The following is a 12,672-nucleotide window of genomic DNA, read 5'->3' on the forward strand; positions in this document are numbered from 1 at the left end:
CGACTGGCACCGTTCCCACTGCCAAAGGTCCATTCACCTTTTCTGTGATGTAGTTTCTGTGAATGGAGTTTTCAAATGCAAGATAAAACTTGCAACTAGCGATGGTTGGGTAATAGTCCTCAAAGCTCAGCCATCTTGTAAGATTGGATATAAACTGGTTAGTGCACTACCTGCTGATGAAAGCACACCAGACGTGAGTGTGCAAGCGTGCGTGTTTGTCCACAGCGTCCTTGTGTATTCTCTTTCCTATCAGGAAGTGGATAACCAAAGTGTTGGACGCTCATCAGGGAAATGAGGCACACCTGAGCAAGCTGCTCAGAGGGGATAAAAGCCCTCATCCTGTTTTGGTCTGCTTTGGAGTTTTCCTTTATTTTACATCTTGCAACACCCTGCACCTTACTCTCCACACATGGCCTCATATACACCACTGACACTACCGACTTTGATGCCGTACACAATTATTGTCTCCACCAGGCATGGGGAGAGAGTATGTTTTGCACTCTGTCCATGTGTGCAGGGCAGGAATTTCACGGCGGCCATGGCCGTCGTTGCCCCTCTCTTTGGCCGTGTGCCCCTCGAAAAAGTATATGCCCATACGGCCACATTGGCCGTGGTGCCCCGACCGGCGCCCACAGAAGTTCATTTTACCGTTTTTCCTCTGCGCAATTTTCCAGTCATTACGGTAACCAATGTTCCCCTCATGTCCCGCTCAGAACAAATCTGTGTTGTAGTTGTGTTGCCATTTGCAAAGTGGTTTGATTCTTTTGCGGTACTTTGCCTTTACAAACAGAGCAACAACTCTGGTTAACAAACTGCCCTCCCACTCTGGGCTCTTTGGTGTAGAGCACATTACAACCTTCTACAGAAACCTAGGTGTTTGTAAAGACGATTTTAAACTAGTTATGGTAACAACTGATGAGGTAATTAAGAAACTGAGTGCCCTCCAACCCCACAAGGCCACTGGCCATGACAATATTCCCTCCAAATTTCTCAGAGACTCAGCCATCTCTATAGCTCCAATCATCACCCACATAGTAAACCTCTCCATCAAACAGGGACAGGTCCCCCAAGATTTCAAACTGGCCAAAGTAACCCCCTTGCACAAGAAAGGGAGTAAATTAGACCCCGGCAACTACCGCCCTATTTCTATTCTAAGCTCCATCTCGAAAGTGATGGAAAAAATAGTCTATGAACAGGTTGAAAAGTATCTTGCCACTAATAAATTAATGTACGAGTTCCAATCTGGCTTCAGAACGTCCCACTCCACTGACACATGCCTTCTCTATTTGAGCGACCACATCAAACATGAGGTGGATGCTGGCAAATACTGCGGCATGGTCATGCTGGACCTCCAAAAGGCTTTTGACACCGTGAACCACTCCATACTGGTTAACAAGCTAAAAGCAATTGGTTTCGATAGCACATCAGTGAGCTGGATGCAATCCTACCTGGAGGGGAGAGAACAGATGGTGGAGGTGAATGGAACACTGTCCCCCCCCTCCCAGTGAGCTGTGGCGTTCCACAAGGGAGCATACTAGGGCCTTTACTGTTCCCAATATATGTTAACGACATGACTTCAGCTTTTGACTGCAACTTGTTCCTGTTCGCAGATGACTCTGCACTGCTAGTCTCGGACAGGAACAAACTGCAGGTTGAAAAGGCCCTCAGCTCTGAACTCGGTAGAATCTGCACCTGGCTCGCTGATAACAAACTATCTTTACACCTGGGAAAAACTGAATCCATTCTCTTTGGCTCTAATAGTAATCTCAGCAAGGCAAATGGCTTCTTGGTTAGAGTGGGTGACAATGTTATCACACGTAAAGATGAAATTACCTACCTAGGTTCCATCCTGGAGGCTAATTTTTCCGGTGATAAAATGGCCACCAACGTAATCAAAAAGGTCAACCATAGAACAAGATTCCTTTACAGGATCTCCTCACTGGTCAACAAAAACACCTTGAAGACCTTAACAGGAGCCCTTGTACAAGGTTTCTTTGACTATGCATGCACCTCCTGGTACCACAGCACCTCAAAGGCCCTTAAAACCAGGCTCCAGACTTCCCAAAACAAACTGGTCAGGCTCCTACTTGACCTCTCCCCCCGAATCCACCTCACCCCTGCCCACTTCGACAGGCTGGAATGGCTTAGGGTCGACGACAGAGTACAGCATCTTGCAATGGGTCTGGTCCACAAGATTCGATACACCACCAAGATACCCATGTACCTGTCTAGATACTTCCTTAATGTTAACGAAGTCCACACCCACAACACCAGAGGGAGTGCAACGAACCATGTACAACCCAGATTCGGCACAAACAAGGGACTAAATTCTTTTCGCTCCTATGCCACCAAAATGTGGAACGCCCTACCAGCGAATCCCTTGACTCCTTCAAAACTGCTCTCAAAGGGCACCTACGGACGGCTGCAATTCGAAACTGGCCCCCGTAAAATCTCAATCCCCCCCCCCCCCCCCCCCTTTTCCCTCACTGTATATGTTTCTTTTCCCTTTTTACCTCCTTTATGATGAATTCCTGTTCTGTCCTTTGTCTATATAGAAGTGTCTATTTGTACGTCTCCAAATGTGTTTGATGAATTGAACATGGTGGACCCTATAGAGCTCCGAAGTCTGACGTCACTTTCAGTAGAGGTCGTCAATCTCCAGGTTCATGTATTTGTTTATTTGCATTGAGATCCCCAAACGGCGATTTTAGGTCGCTTCATATAAGAACTGTGTTTGAAAAATAAACCGACCACCTCAGCGTTTCTGTCAGGGGAGTGGCTGTGCGTCGTTAATGATGTCCATTCATATTTGATACAGCCAGTTTCTAGAGAAAATGGAATTAATGTGACCGCAAAAGCCTTGAAACTACATATGAATGCAATGTCGCTGAGCATATACGTCACGCCCAGCTGTCAACATATTGCGTTCCTGAGATTCCTCGTTGACGTAAGCTCAGCTGGTGGTGACTCGACTCGTACTAACCACGATACATAATATATCAATAAAATAAAAATAAAAATAAACGTAATTAACGTTCAGTTTCTGTTGTGCGACGGGCTGCGGGCAGAAGCAGCCTACCCGGAAATGTAGTCTCTGGGTTGTTTGGCTCGTTTCTAACGCTTATTTTGTTACTCTTTGGGTATATTTGTACATTTCCACCTTCAGTCGATGCTTCATATCATATGAGTGAAAAGGCCGGGGTGATCGGTTTATTTTTCAAACACAGTTCTTATATGAGGCGATCTAAAATCCCCCTATGGAGAGTACAATGCTTATAAAAACATACATGAACCTTTTCGCTCACTTCCCTCTACTGGTAGTAGAGGGCAGTGACGTCAGGACTTCGGTGCTCTATAGAGCGTCGCAGTCCCGCCTCCTACCCTGGACCAGGAAATAAAACCCAATGCATTATTCTCATAGACATTTCTTAAAGTATTTATTTAAAGACGGTTACGCCGCGGACAAAGCCAACTCGAGTCGTGACAACGCATGACAACACAAACAATATTTTGGACCAAACAAATAATTAGAAAGAAGAAAAAAACGGCAGGTTACAACACTTTTTTTTTTGTTTTTCTTCTTTGTAATTATTTGTTTGGTCCAAAATATTGTTTGTGTTGTCATGAGTTGTCACGACTCGAGTTGGCTTTGTCCGCGGCGTAACCGTCTTTAAATAAATACTTTAAGAAATGTCTATGAGAATAATGCATTGGGTTTTATTTCCTGGTCCAGGGTAGGAGGCGGGACTGCGACGCTCTATAGGAAACAAGTGTAATGCTTAATTGGGTCGTCCACTCACAGTTAACAGCCTTTGTATTGAGTTTGTGCTTGAAATGTACTGTAATTCTGCAAACTGTTAATAAATATTTCAATCAATCAATCAAAAGCCTTAATAACTACCCCCGCTGCCGCTGGTCGTCATGACGCACGCGCGCGCGCGCGCGCGCGCACACACACACACACACACACACACCCGCACGCCTCCTCCTCCGCGCCACACATACACGCACTGACAGAGTAAACAGAGGGCATTTAGCCCACACGCTGCCTACTAGTGTAGCTAATCTAGCTATCCGGTCAAACTGCAACTATCACTCAAAACAAAATGTTTTCTACAGTTGCGACAGTGTGGCGGTCCTACGTCACATGCATTAACGTTGGTCGCTGGTCGGACATGGTCCAGCTGATTTATTTTTGTCTAATGCGAAACAGCGTGGCTGTCCATACGGTAACAAGACAACTCACCCCTAAAGCCACTTTTGGTGAGTTGTCCAGACAACTCACCCCTAAACGTGAAGACATCTCACCCCTGCTTTTTTAGGGGTGAGATGTCTTCACTTTCCGGGGTGAGATGTCTTCACTTTTGGCCACTTTCGGGGTGAGATGTCTTCACGTTTAGGGGTGAGTTGTCAGGACAACTCACCGGGGTGAGATGTCTCGTATTCTTTGAGCTATACTTTACTGAATATTTCACAAGAATATAACACAAGAGTCAAATGTACGGTCAAATGTAATGTAGTTTATTTAAATATAGAAACATTGTAAACAAAGTTCAAACAGCAGTTTGTACAAAAAATATAAAAAAAAGGTAAACATCAAAAGTTTTGAAAAACATCAGTTTGTACAAAAAAATATAGAAAAAAGTTAAGTATAGAAAAAATGTAAACTAAAAAATATAGTAAAAAGTTGTCATAAAAAATAAAAAAAACATCAGTTTGCTACAAAAACACTAAAAAGTTTAGGTAAACATCAAAAGTTTAGAAAAACATCAGTTTGTACAAAAAAATATAGAAAAAAGTTAAGTATAGAAAAAATTTAAACTAAAAAATATAGTAAAAAGTTGTCATAAAAAAAAAACATCAGTTTGCTACAAAAACACTAAAGTTGTCATATCTACAAAAAGAAAGAAAAAAGTTGTGCAGTGTGTAGGGGAGTGTGCTGTCCCATTTTGGTCAAAAGTTGTGCACTAAAAAGTTGTCATATCTACAAAAAGAAAGAAAAAAGTTGTGCTGTGTGCAGTGTGCTGTCCCATTTTGGTCAAAAGTTGTGCAGTGCAGTGTGCTCATCTCCACACTGGGGCATTCACTTCAGAAGCGAGAGTTAGCATGTCCATGATGGTCAGATCGTTCCTTTCCAAGTCCTTCCACAACTGGGCCAGATTGCCCTGTGTAGCCTTGGTCTGCTTTCGCTGGTAGCGGCGTAGCTTGTTCTCTGACACCATACGCAGCTGGAAGTCGATCAAGGTAGCTTCCTTGTGCAGCAAATCAACGAGCAAATAAATCGGCAAGTTTGCTCGCTGTGCTTTCCGATTTAGGCGGTTATGCCACCCCTCGACATCATTGTTCGTCCTGATGGCACGCTTGTACATACACCAGTGCTCTGGCTTCCACTGGCCACTTATCCAGGTGGAAGAATATATTCAAAGATTTGTGCTGCATTTTCACGATTTTTTCAAAAATAGCATACCTACAAGCTCGTAGCGCGCCACTCGCTATGAGCTTGTAGATCTGCTATTTTTCAATAGCTTAAAGTATAACATAATGCTTAGTTAAAACACCAAAAGGGGTTCCCATCCAGAATGGGTTTAACTGTTACACCCCTCTAACAATGCTTAAAAAAATTTGTACAATCTATCAATTATGCAAGAATGTAAACATGAGATAGTCAGACTGCAGCACTGAAGCAAATTGATATAGCACAGAGGCCATTAAAACCCACTTCTGTCTCATTCTGTCTCCTAAAACTCAGACTTTCTGCAGCATCTAACTAAATAAAGCTGTCTTCTTCTCTGCTCTCAATGTCAGAATGACTTATAGAGTTACAATGTGTAACTTTGTGTATGTGGAAAAAAACCTCTCGATCACTCTCTACTTACTAGAACTATGCTTGTTATGGTTAGACCGAATAAATTGAGTTTGTTTAGCTATCCAGTGTGCAATCATTAATATATGTGTTCCTGTCGGGCGCCCGCTGGCCTAGCGGTCCAGGCGCATGCCACACATAATATGGCTCTGGCCTGACTGCGTGTCACGGGTTCGAGTCCCGTTCATGACGACCTTTGCTGCGTGTCTCTCCCCTTCTCTCTCTCTCCCTCTTTCCAGTCATGTTTAGCTTGGGAGGCAGGGTTGTTCCTGTCTACCTTCACTTGTATAAAAAGGCAAAAAGCCAAAAACAAATCTAATATATATATATATGTTCCTGTCTAGACTAGAGATACTTAGAAATAATTAACTCAGTATTTGGTATAGATCAAGCAATGCATCCACAATTCCACTATAGCACGCAGCCTATATGCCAAATGTTATACTGTGATATTATACAGTATTCAGCACATTATTTTAGGGCTATTTTGCAAAGACATTTATTTTACAATATGCAATCATTAGCGACATTGTCACTCGTGTGTGTGTGTGTGTGTGTGTGTGTGTGTGTGTGTGTGTGTGTGTGTGTGTGTGTGTGTGTGTGTGTGTGTGTGTGTGTGTGTGTGTGTGTGTGTGTGTGTGTGTGTGTGTGTGTGTGTGTGTGTGTGTGTGTGTGTGTGTGTGTGTGTGTGTGTGTGTGTGTGTGTGTGTGTGTGTGTGTGTGTGCAAACTTCTGAAGAAATGTGAACTGAACCCCTCTCAATTTGGTTACTCCAGAAGAGTCCAGATGGCTGTCACTTTTCTCACATGCTAATGTAACTAGCAATAGCAAGATCATTGTCCGAAAGTTCGCTTCGTTTGGCAGGTGTGAAGGCTCATTCGAATCCTAATGCGTGTCTAATGTGTCTGTCTGTCACTGTGTGGGGATCCGAGTGGAGACTTTCTTCATCTTGTTTAAATATAAATACTTCAAAATTAAAACACATGTTTAGCTCAGCATGATCTATAAACTGTATAGCTAACATGGAATATGCATAATAATTGTGATCGGATCATCAATGGGACTCTGGGAGTAGGCTATCTATTGTAAACTTCGGATCATTTTGCGCTCCCGTCTCCGCTGTGCCTCGTTCATGTGCCCAAAAAAAAGAACAGTGGCGCGCACACACACACACACACACACACACACACACACACACACACACACACACACACACACACACACACAGTAAGTCTCCGACGACACACTGCATCCGTTACTCTCACTTTACGTGAAAAGTCTATTTTTTAACATCGGCTTCTGAACACATTGATAAAATTCCCTGCTACGTTTCCTTGCTTTCCCTGACACAGCCAGTGTGAAGGCAAACCGCATCAAATTAAATATGCAAGAATCCAAATTCTCCGCCCATACGCATTTGAGTCTACAGAAGTATTAGGTGAGAATGTGACCTAATTAGCAACTTTGTACAGCCGTCTGGTGGCAGTGTCTACTCCTTACAAGTGTTTCACCGGATTTTACTGTTAAATAAATAAATAATTAGCCGTGACTGCGCACGTCTGTAGGAACCGATAGTTAGATCCGAAATTGAATTATGCCTACTGTAATGGGTGCCACGGAAAGTACAGACAACTCACCCCGCAATGTCAGAAAGTGAAGACATCTCACCCCGGAAAGTAAAGACATCTCACCGGGGTGAGATGTCTTCACTTTCCGGGGTGAGATGTCTTCACTTTCCGGGGTGAGCTGACCGGACATCTCACCCCGGACATCTCACCCCGACATGTCAAAAAGTGAAGACAACTCACCGGGGTGAGATGTCTCGTATTCGTCCATACAAGGAGGAGGAGAGATGATCTACCGAATCTATCTAGCCCACCAAAACAAACATAAATGTACTTTTGCGTTGCATTATGGATAGCGACAGAAAGACCCAATGGATATAATTAAACAATTGTTCCCCTGTGCACAGCACACACTGTCTCCAGGTAAGAACAAAAAACTGATTTGAAGCTGCACTTTCACTTTGTGTTGACTTACTGCAGAGTCCTCAGTCCTGCAGCGGTGCAGCCCCACAATGGAGAAATTATCTTATCTGTCACTAACCTCTCTACAATGCCATGTTATTCAATATATTAGTTTAGCACAAAATATAGGCTTTTCTAAACCAAGCCCTTATTCAAAAGTTATGTAGGCTGTCATTGTATTTTATGTGAATTAACTCACAGTTTAACCCAATGATCCTCAGCCATTTAAATTTCAAGAAAGTTGACCACACTAAAGGCCAAGTGGCCTTGCCCCTAAAAGGATGAAATTCCAGGCCTGCATGTGTGTGTCCGTCAGTCCATCCGTCTCCTATTTGCATTCACACAGTAGGCAGATTACAGCCTTCACTGACTATGTACAAGTTAAGAATTTCCTGTTCTTAAATAGCACTACAAACACCTGATTAGCACATATCCTATTGTTATCAGAGGGTGTAGTACTATTGGTTTAAGTACTGGAGCATTTGTTTGATTCCAAGAATCATATTGACACCTAACTGTCAATATGCCATGAACTAATCATCACGCCTTAAATGTCAATGTATAATTTTTTTAAATTGCTCTCTTGCATGCATGCCATTATGCTTGTCAATATAGGATCTTCAAGCGCTTAAAGACAGAATTATGTGAACAAGACCATGAACAAGACAGCATTATTGTTCAAATACTGCTTCACCGGCTTGAAAATGAAAATTGTCCAGAATTGTAAAGATGTTATGTTACATTAATGTTATTTATTTGAATACGAGACATCTCACCCCGGTGAGTTGTCTTCACTTTTTGACATGTCGGGGTGAGATGTCCGGTCAGCTCACCCCGGACATCTCACCCCGGAAAGTGAAGACATCTCACCCCGGAAAGTGAAGACATCTCACCCCGGTGAGATGTCTTTACTTTCCGGGGTGAGCTGTCTTCACTTTCTGACATTGCGGGGTGAGTTGTCTGTACTTTCCGTGGCACCCATTACAGTAGGCATAATTCAATTTCGGATCTAACTATCGGTTCCTACAGACGTGCGCAGTCACGGCTAATTATTTATTTATTTAACAGTAAAATCCGGTGAAACACTTGTAAGGAGTAGAGCGTCTCTCTCTCTCTCTCTCTCTCTCTCTCTCTCTATGCAGCATTGAGGGGGGGGGGCCCCGGGGGGGGTCGTTTGTGGATAATGTTTGCGCTTCAAAGGCAGAGTACCTTGATCGACTTCCAGCTGCGTATGGTGTCAGAGAACAAGCTACGCCGCTACCAGCGAAAGCAGACCAAGGCTACACAGGGCAATCTGGCCCAGTTGTGGAAGGACTTGGAAAGGAACGATCTGACCATCATGGACATGCTAACTCTCGCTTCTGAAGTGAATGCCCCAGTGTGGAGATGAGCACACTGCACTGCACAACTTTTGACCAAAATGGGACAGCACACTGCACACAGCACAACTTTTTTCTTTCTTTTTGTAGATATGACAACTTTTTAGTGCACAACTTTTGACCAAAATGGGACTGCACACAGCACAACTTTTTTCTTTCTTTTTGTAGACAACTTTTTAGTGTTTTTGTAGCAAACTGATGTTTTTTTTTTTTTTTTTATGACAACTTTTTACTATATTTTTTAGTTTACATTTTTTCTATACTTAACTTTTTTCTAAAATTTTTTGTACAAACTGATGTTTTTCTAAACTTTTGATGTTTACCTTTTTTTTATATTTTTTGTACAAACTGCTGTTTGAACTTTGTTTACAATGTTTCTATATTTAAATAAACTACATTACATTTGACCGTACATTTGACTCTTGTGTTATATTCTTGTGAAATATTCAGTAAAGTATAGCTCAAAGGCTACATATTCAGTCAGACTTTTGGTGAGTTGTCCTGACAACTCACCCCTAAACGTGAAGACATCTCACCCCGAAAGTGGCCAAAAGTGAAGACATCTCACCCCGGAAAGTGAAGACATCTCACCCCTAAAAAAGCAGGGGTGAGATGTCTTCACGTTTAGGGGTGAGTTGTCTGGACAACTCACCAAAAGTGGCTTTAGGGGTGAGTTGTCTTGTTACCATTTATTTTATCATTAAAATCTTAGTGTTTGCCAATTAGTTGGGGTGTCCCTATTCTGGCTATGCCATAGACCAGATAATACTTTCCAAAATATTCAAGAACATTCAAAAACGGAATAAAGAAAAAAGCTTGAGCTTGTGGCTATTTTCACTATTTCTGAGATATCAGATCTCATTTTCATATCTAATCTGCCTTTTGACCTTATTTGTTATTTCATTATGTAAATATAGTAATGTTCTGTTAGGCCTGTTAGTCCAAGCCTGAAATCCATGCATAAAATAACTAATTGAAAAATTAAGGTCTCCCCAATTCATTAGGATATTGTCCTAATGAATTAGTTGGGACCCCCAAATTAAATTTATATTAATTAGCCTAGGGTGACAGCCTGACAGGGTCCTAGGCCATTTCATTATGATTTTCATCTCTGGACTGGGTCCCCAAAACATGTTTACAATATTTTACAACAGTAGCTACTTATATTTTGTTATTTAAAGCTGTGATTATTTATTTAAGAAGCACTGTTCTGAACCAATGTTCATCGGAAAATCATTTTTTAATTGATGGCCTTAATGCCCTGGCACTTGGCCTTGTGCCCTCAAAAAGTTGACCACACTAAAGGCCAAGTGGCCTTGCCCCTAAAAGGATGAAATTCCAGGCCTGCATGTGTGTGTCCATCCGTCCATCCGTCTGTGTACAGCTAATCTCCGGCCCCGTTAACCCGGTCGATGCCAAACTTTGCACACACACTCCCTAGATGCCAACGATGAACCTCTGCTCCAAATCTCCCAGAAACGGCCTGTTATAGCGCCACCAGGAAGCCGACTTTTGTAAAACACATTTTTTGAGTGGTGTAAACCACTCCTACAACTGGCTTTTGTGTGCAGAAAAAAATGAGCATGGTTGCTATGTTCAAAATAATTTCTGACGTAATTAAATCACACCCGGGTGAACTGGATGACTGTAGCAACCATGCTCATTTTTTCTGCACAAAAAAAGCCAGTTGTGAAATCACATCCGGGTGTGATTTCATTACGTCAGACATTACGTCAGACCACAGCTGATCATGCTATATAAAACCTTACACCACTCAGTTCACACGGGTGTGATTTTTTATATTACTACTCCATATTTTTCCACAAATCCTGCAAATCGTTACACAGTATCTCTATAGTCATGTGCTCAAGACAGATCTGTCCGATATTTCATATTCCATCCTGATTGGCTAACATTGGCTTTCAAAGTTTACAGGATTGTTTTGAACAAAAAGCCTCAAATCATGAACGCAGCGTGCAACTTACGTGAAATCTTTCACAGACGTTCCTACTAGGCTGAGGAATATATCCCACCCTTTTCACATTGGCCTGTTATAGCACCACCAACAGGTGGATTTTTGCAAAACACATTTTTGGAATGTCTCCCTGGTGGAGACCTGTGCCCCGAGGGGCACTTTTTGTAGTTGCTTTGTTAGTTTATTCATCGTTTATTAACCGTCTTTTAACTCGCCGCCAACCACACCATTAACAATGTACAGTAAGTTTGAACCATGTGCTATAAGGAAATATTACATTTTAAGTAGCACAAAGTGTGTGTAAGTGATGAATTTGTGTTCTATACAATTTAGGCATTTAGCAGACGCTCTTAATCCAGAGCATCTGCTATATATACCTGTGTATATAAGCTCTGTATTGACATACTTTTTTTCCAGTAACTGAGGCCTCCATATATTTACGGTTCTAAAGTAAACTGACAATAGAAGTTCAGGTTGGTATACACATTTTATACAGTCAGGAGAGAGAAGTCTGCAACATTTTTATCAGCTTCAATTCCAAATAGTTCTACTCACTATACTACATTTCCAACTAAGCCTTGTATCTTTTACAATATCTTACTTGCCATTACTTCTCTGGTACGCATAACCTGATGGTCAATTGAAATCGTGTCCTCAGATATCCTGAGAAACACCTGGCCAGTGAGGATGGTCTCATAAGAAGCTACTCTCTAAATGCTGCAGCTTTGACTGGACCTGAGTGTGCTTGAGAATGGCATCTTCTCTCATGCTTAATTTTTGATTGATTGAAATATTTATTAACAGTTTGCAGAATTACAGTACAATTCTAGCACAACTCAATACAAAGACTTAACTGTGAGTGGACGACCCAATAAAGCATTACACGTGTTTACAAGAGGGTCCACCTTGTTCAATTCATCAAAACAATGTGGTAATGTGGTCAACGGTCAATAGCCGTGTGTGTGTGTGTGTGTGTGTGTGTGTGTGTGTGTGTGTGTGTGTGTGTGTGTGTGTGTGTGTGTGTGTGTGTGTGTGTGTGTGTGTGTGTGTGTGTGTGTGTGTGTGTGTGTGTGTGTGTGTGTGTGTGTGTGTGTGTGTGTGTGTGTGTGTGTGTGGGGACAAATGAAAAACAATAAAAGTAACATAAGAGTCTGATATTTCAACACCGAGTCAATCTCCATTACAGCTATATAAAGCAGAGGGTGAAATTCTCTATCGTACAAGCTCCCAACCATTGCCGTTTCAAGGGTTAAAAAAAGAAAGGAAAAGAAGTCGGAGTTAAACTGCATGTGTCATCCGCAGCTACAATTACTTAAAACTGAGGTGATATTATGTATGTAAATACTAAACAGGATTGCACCCACCATTATTGAACCTTGTGGGAACTCAGACTGGGTATTTCCCAAAACTGTGTAATCTCTGCAACAT

General features: G+C 42.0%; 1 long non-coding RNA gene across 1 annotated transcript in view; it reads left to right on the forward strand.

The window, feature by feature from the left end:
* Positions 1–12,672, forward strand: part of LOC306941602 — a 59,358-nt gene that overhangs the window by 28,007 nt on the left and 18,679 nt on the right. The window lies entirely within an intron of this gene.

The sequence above is a fragment of the Electrona antarctica genome (assembly GCF_951216825.1).
Source record: "Electrona antarctica genome assembly, chromosome: 17".
In the NCBI taxonomy this organism is placed as follows: Eukaryota; Metazoa; Chordata; class Actinopteri; order Myctophiformes; family Myctophidae; genus Electrona; species Electrona antarctica.